Genomic DNA, 6,000 nt, shown 5'->3' with positions numbered 1-6,000 from the left:
TGCCAGCAGACAGCGGACAGGGGGCTGCGGTGGGAGGGGCCAGGTGGGGGGCGGAGGATGGGCTGAGACCCGCCCCTGTGCCCACCACAGCCTCACAGCTCACAGTTCCTTTCAAGGTGTATGAATTCGTGCACTGGGTCCCTAGTTCCTCTATAAAAAGAAATAAAAATTTGATATATGCTACATCATGGATGACCCCTAAATCATTCTAAATAAAATAAGCACAAAAAGACAAGTACTGTATGATTCCACTTGTATGAGATACCTAGAAGAGGCAAATTCATAGATACAGAAAGTAGAATAAAGGTTCCCAGGGGCTGAATGGAGAGAAGAGTGGTGAGTTAGTGCTTAATAGGGACAGTTTCTGTTTGGGAAGATGAAAAGTTCTGGAATAGGTGGTGGTGATTGATGGCTGCACAAAATGTGAATGTACTTAAACCAATGATTTATACTCTTCAAAAAGGTTAAAATGGTACATTTTATATTTTGAATATCTTACCACAATAGAAAAATAAAACAAAACAATAAGGAATGATATTTCAGGTGTATTAAAACCAAAAGAAAACAGGGATAATGATATTAATTTGATCTCAGGTAAAACTCAAAATGCATCAACCAACAAACAATGCCATTATGCATAATACACAAAGAAGATGTATTAAATGTGCACTTTCCCCATTACACAAATTATTTTATTTAATTCTCCAACAAATACTACAGAAAGTGAGCCTTCCCACCCGAGGTTACAAAAGAGGGAACTAAAGCTCAGAGAATTCAAGCAACTTGCATGTAACATAGGTAGAAAACAGTGGGATGAACTTTTTATACATGAATAACAGTATCAAAATGTACATAGAAAAATTTGTTTTAAAAAATACACAGAAGCCCTGGCCAGTGTGGCTCAGTTGCTTGAGCATCGTCCCATACACCAAAAGGTTGCTGATTGCCCAGGATGCTGGCCCAATCCCAGGCTGGGGAGGGTTGGGGGGTGGGGGGTGGGGTAAGAGATCAACCAAAGGACTTGTATGCATGCATACGAGCATAACCCATGGACACAAGACACTGGGGGGCATAGGAGGCTAGGGGAGGGTCAAGGGGAGAAAAAAAAAGGAGACATATATAATACTCTTCGTAATACTTTAAGCAATAAAACAATTAAAAATAAATAAATAAATAAAATAAAATAAATGTCAAATGAGACTTATTTTACTTTAAAAGGTATGATTGCTTTTCAATTCAAATAAAAACATGTTAATGCAAAAATAAAATGAAATAAAATACACTGTTGAGAAAATAAAAAGGCAAACCACAAACCAGGAGAAAATATTTATAGCAAATAAATCTGACAAAGGACATATCTAGAATATAAAGAACTCTTACTACTCACTAATGAATCAAACAACACACACACACACACACACACACACACAATCTAAAAGGAGAGATACTTCCTCCCCCCAAAATGACCAAAAATAACGTGAAAAGATACTCAACATCGTTAGTCATCTGGAAAATGCAACTTAAAACTACAAAGAGAAACATTATCCACCCCCTAGAAGGACTAAAAATAAAACATCTACAATACCAAGTGTTGGCAAAGATGTGGAGCAACTGAAACTCTCATATACTACTGGTGGGATTATGAAATGATACAACCACTTTGGAAAACAGTTTGGCAGTTAAGCAGACATTTCACACTTGAGCTAGGTTTTTACAAAAAGGAAATTAAATTATATGCCCACAAAAAACTTGTCTATGAATATTTTTACAACTTTACTCATATTAGCCAAAAAGTAGAAACAACTCAAATGTCCATCAGTGAGTGAATGGATAAACAGTGTGGCACATTCATACAATAAAATGCTACTCAACAATAAAAAGGAATGAGCAGGACAACATAAATGGTCCTCAAATCAGTGGGCTGAGTGAAAGAAGCCAGTTATAAAAGATACCATTTATGTATATATGATTCTATTTATGTGATGTTCTAGGGATAGAAGACAGATCTCATGAGAAAATTAGATTATTGGTTGCCTTTGGGTGGGGGAAAGAGGAGACCAGTTGTAAAAAGGGGCACAAGGCAACTCTATGATTTAATGGAAATATTCTATACCTTGATTGGTATGGGGTTAAGATGGATTTATATTTTTGTCATAGTCATCAAATGATTACATGTACACATTTTATTGTATGTAAATTATACCTCAATAAACTTTATTGTTTTAAAAAACACAAAAAGCAGGCACGCTGTTACAGTTCATCTAGTAGAAAACACATTTATACAATTTTGATGTGTTTGTGATAATTACACTGCAAACCTTGTTAAAAGAATAAGCATGAAAAAATAAATGCATGGCCCAATGCAGCCAAATCCTTAGATCTTTACCTAGGGAACTGACTTAAAAAGCACTTGGGAGTGTTTGACAGGGGTGGGAAACATCTGGCCTGAGGGCTGAAAAGGCCCACAAAATCATTTGGTCTGGCCCTGCCAAGGCATTAGGGGTGAGTTAATTCAATGTTTGACCAAATATAGCAGGATAATTTTTAAGTTGATAATTTTGTATGGCCCAAAAATGATGTTATAAATATCCAAATGGCCCTCGGCAGATATTTCCCCATCCCTGGCTTAAAACTATTCCGATGAACACTCAAAATGGGCAAAGTTGGAAAGCAGGTAGGTTTTGATTAATTTTATTATTAGTAAGTCAACAAGCATTTATATTAGACACCATGTCAAAGAGCACAGAGGTGGTTGCAGGATATCACAGTGGTTGTGAAGGTGGATTCGAATCCTGGCTCTCCCATAGCAGCTGCGGAGCCTTGGGCAAGCTACCCCTACCCCAGCGTTTCATCAGAGGAAAAGGGGTCAGAAGAGTTCATGGTGGAAGGGAAGGGCGAGATTAAAGCAAGAAGTGAGAGGGCACTGAAAGAAGAGGTTTAGAGCATAACAGCACAAGAGAGACAGAGAGAAATTGGGAAGAATTCAGAAGGGGGAAAGGAGGCTGGTGAGGGGACTGAAAAAACTTCGTATGAAAATTACTCTTAAATCAATGCGTTTAACCTAGCGATAAGCAGAATGGTGTTCTCAAGCCAAAGAAAAATTGGGCCTGTTCTGTATGCCCTCTAACACACACAACTATTCCCAGGGGACAGAGAGAAATTTCAGCTCCATAAAAGAAAGAAGCGTCTGCTAGAGCTGTTCAATACCGGAACAGAGCTTCGGGAGCTAATGAGTCCCAGAGGCCTCTGGGTTTTCAGAGGCTTAAGGCCCTGTGGATAGAGAGGCCTTGGGAATTGCTGGCTTGTTTGTTTCCACTCCCTGCACTGATACTAGTTATCCTCTTGAATGCAGTATTGCTCTCCATGGGCCACTTTTAATTTAATTATCCACGAGTCGGCTATTCCTGATCGTTAAAGAAGTCTTTACAAAATCGGCTGTAGTATAGCTCAGTGTTCTGTTGACTTTCTCTTCCCCTGTGGTTCACACAGGGTGGAGCCATCAGCGTAGCAGCAGCTAGCAGGTGAAACATCTGTAAAGAACCCCAGCTTATCCCTAGGAAACACCAGTGAGAACACTTTTAATTTGTTTCTTTCCACTTTTATTTCTCAGAGAACAGAATGAGATAGGGAGGCAGGGAGGGATATTCTTACCAGGCCATACACGGTGACGGCCCGGTGTGCTGGGGAGCACAGTGAGCGTGAGCTAGGTGGAGGAAAAGGCATAGGAAGCCAAGATGAGTTTCCAGACCTTCCAGACACAAGTGTGTACACAAAGTATTTTATAATCTATTGCATTCATTTGGATTAAACATATCATTGTCCTGATGAAGCCAAGTAGATGACTGGAAATCGATATAGCAGTATTTAAAATGAGTTAGAATTAAGAACTATAACAAAAGCTATCTTTAAGCCGGATATAAAACAGAGCTACTTTATAAAATATTCTGAGAAAGTTGCCTTTAGTGTTGAAAGTTCCCACAGTTGGTTTCAGTCCAAAAGTGATTTTTTTCCTCCTTGCATGACTTCATAATAAGGCATTCAGTCATCCAGGGGTTGCCTGCCTCTGAAAAGGCAGCATATGCCTGCTGAGTGCTCCCTACCCACAAACATTCTGCACATTTCACTCACTGCCGTGCCTGTTGGCATCAGTCCCTAGAGGTGCGCTCCCCACCAAGACTCCTGAATGCAGGACTCCTCAAGGGGGGCCCTCAGGCTGACTGTGACCTTGTGTGCTGTGAAAATAGACTCGCTCATGACCCTAAATACACAGAAGGAAGGTTTATTTATGGAGCGAGTGGAGGGAGGAGAGGGAGAGATCGAGCCACGGAATCTAAAAGAGCAGAAGCAGAGAGGTTCATTCCTGAGCTCTCACTGCAGCAGGAAACCGATATGGACCCCTGGAGGCCTTTTGGGGGACACTATGGGTAGCAAGGCAGGAGGACACAGCGACTTGACCATGTGGTTTTCTCGCACTTACCTTTCAGAAAAGGATGCGAGGGTTTTCTCCGGAAAGAGGGTTTCCCTGGTGTGAACTAAGAGCAAACTCAAGCTGAACAAACTTTGGTTTGTTTAACTCTCATTTCAGAGTTAAGATCAAATGGTCCTTTGTGGTCCTATTTGTCTCTAAATCCCATGTTCTCAAGGCCCACATACCCCTGGCTTCCATGCAGGTGACCCTAGAATTCTGCCTTCTCCCTCCCCTGTATGTGGGAATAAAGGTGAAACCCCTGGCTGCCTCTGGGAAGCAGGAGAGGGACAAAACCTCAGTCATTCAGGGTTTGGTGGAAATGCTGCTTCCTCAGAAAGGGCTTCTCTGAACAGCCAGCCTGCCACCTTAGCTTATTTTAATATTATTTTCACAGCGTGTACACAATCTGAAGTGATCTTGTATATGTTTACTTGCCTGTTGGCCCTGCCACTAGACTGGGATTCCAGAGGCAGGGCCTGTGCTTTGGTAACCACTGCTCTATCCTGGCGCTGCCACAGTGCTGGGCCTAGAGGGGGCGCTCAAGAGGCTATTGAATGAATGATTACGTGAAGGGTCAAATGAGTGAATGGATGCACTAAAGAAGTGGGTCAGGAAATGTTGATTTGTGGGGTCTATAGAATAGGATAGCAAGGAAAAGGAGAGAAAAGGAAAAAGAATATTAGCTTGTTTGCAACCTGTAATCACCTATTGTCTGCCAGCTCGCCCGCCATGCCCAGGATACCCAGTCCCACCTTAGGTTTAAATCCCAAGACCGGCTTTGCAAGGTATCGGGTGAAGTGCCTTCAAGGGCACAGGGAACAGGCTCTCTGGAAATATTGATTATCTTTGTTCCAGAAAGGCTGAGGATGACCAAATCATATTTGTGATTCAACTATAATCCAGCCCAGAAATTCTCAACCAGCGGGAACATACGAGAATCTCTGGGAGGAGGAACAAAGTAAAGAAGTGTGTAGAGCAGTGGTTCTCAACCTTCCTAATGCCGCGACCCTTTAATACAGTTCCTCATGTTGTGGTGACCCCCAACCATAAAATTATTTTTGTTGCTACTTCATAAGTGTAATTTTGCTACTGTTATGAATCGTAATGTAAATATCTGATATGCAGGATGTATTTTCATTGTTACAAACTGAACATAATTAAAGCATAGTGATTAATCACAAAAACAATATGTAATTATATATGTGTTTTCCGATGGTCTTAGGCAACCCCTGTGAAAGGGTCGTTGGACCCCCCAAGGGGTAGCGACCCACAGGTTGAGAACCACTGGTGTAGAGTTTAATGTCGTCTGGATTTTAACCACCTTGTTTGCTTTTTTTTTTTCAACACGTTATCAGAAGGCCTAGGTTGAAAAAGGCTGGAAAGTGATCTAATAATGTGGTCAGACAAGATTTACAGGAAATTTTGCTAACAGGAGAAAGTCAAGGATGGATCTGAGAGGTGGAGCTTTAAAGTCCAGGAGGACAGTGGTTTCTATGAATCATTATGGAAAATTTAGGGCAAGCTAATTTGGG

Source organism: Myotis lucifugus, unplaced genomic scaffold, assembly GCF_000147115.1.
Source record: "Myotis lucifugus unplaced genomic scaffold, Myoluc2.0 scaffold_516, whole genome shotgun sequence".
Lineage (NCBI taxonomy): Eukaryota > Metazoa > Chordata > Mammalia > Chiroptera > Vespertilionidae > Myotis > Myotis lucifugus.
Note: the sequence above shows the minus strand (reverse complement) of the source record.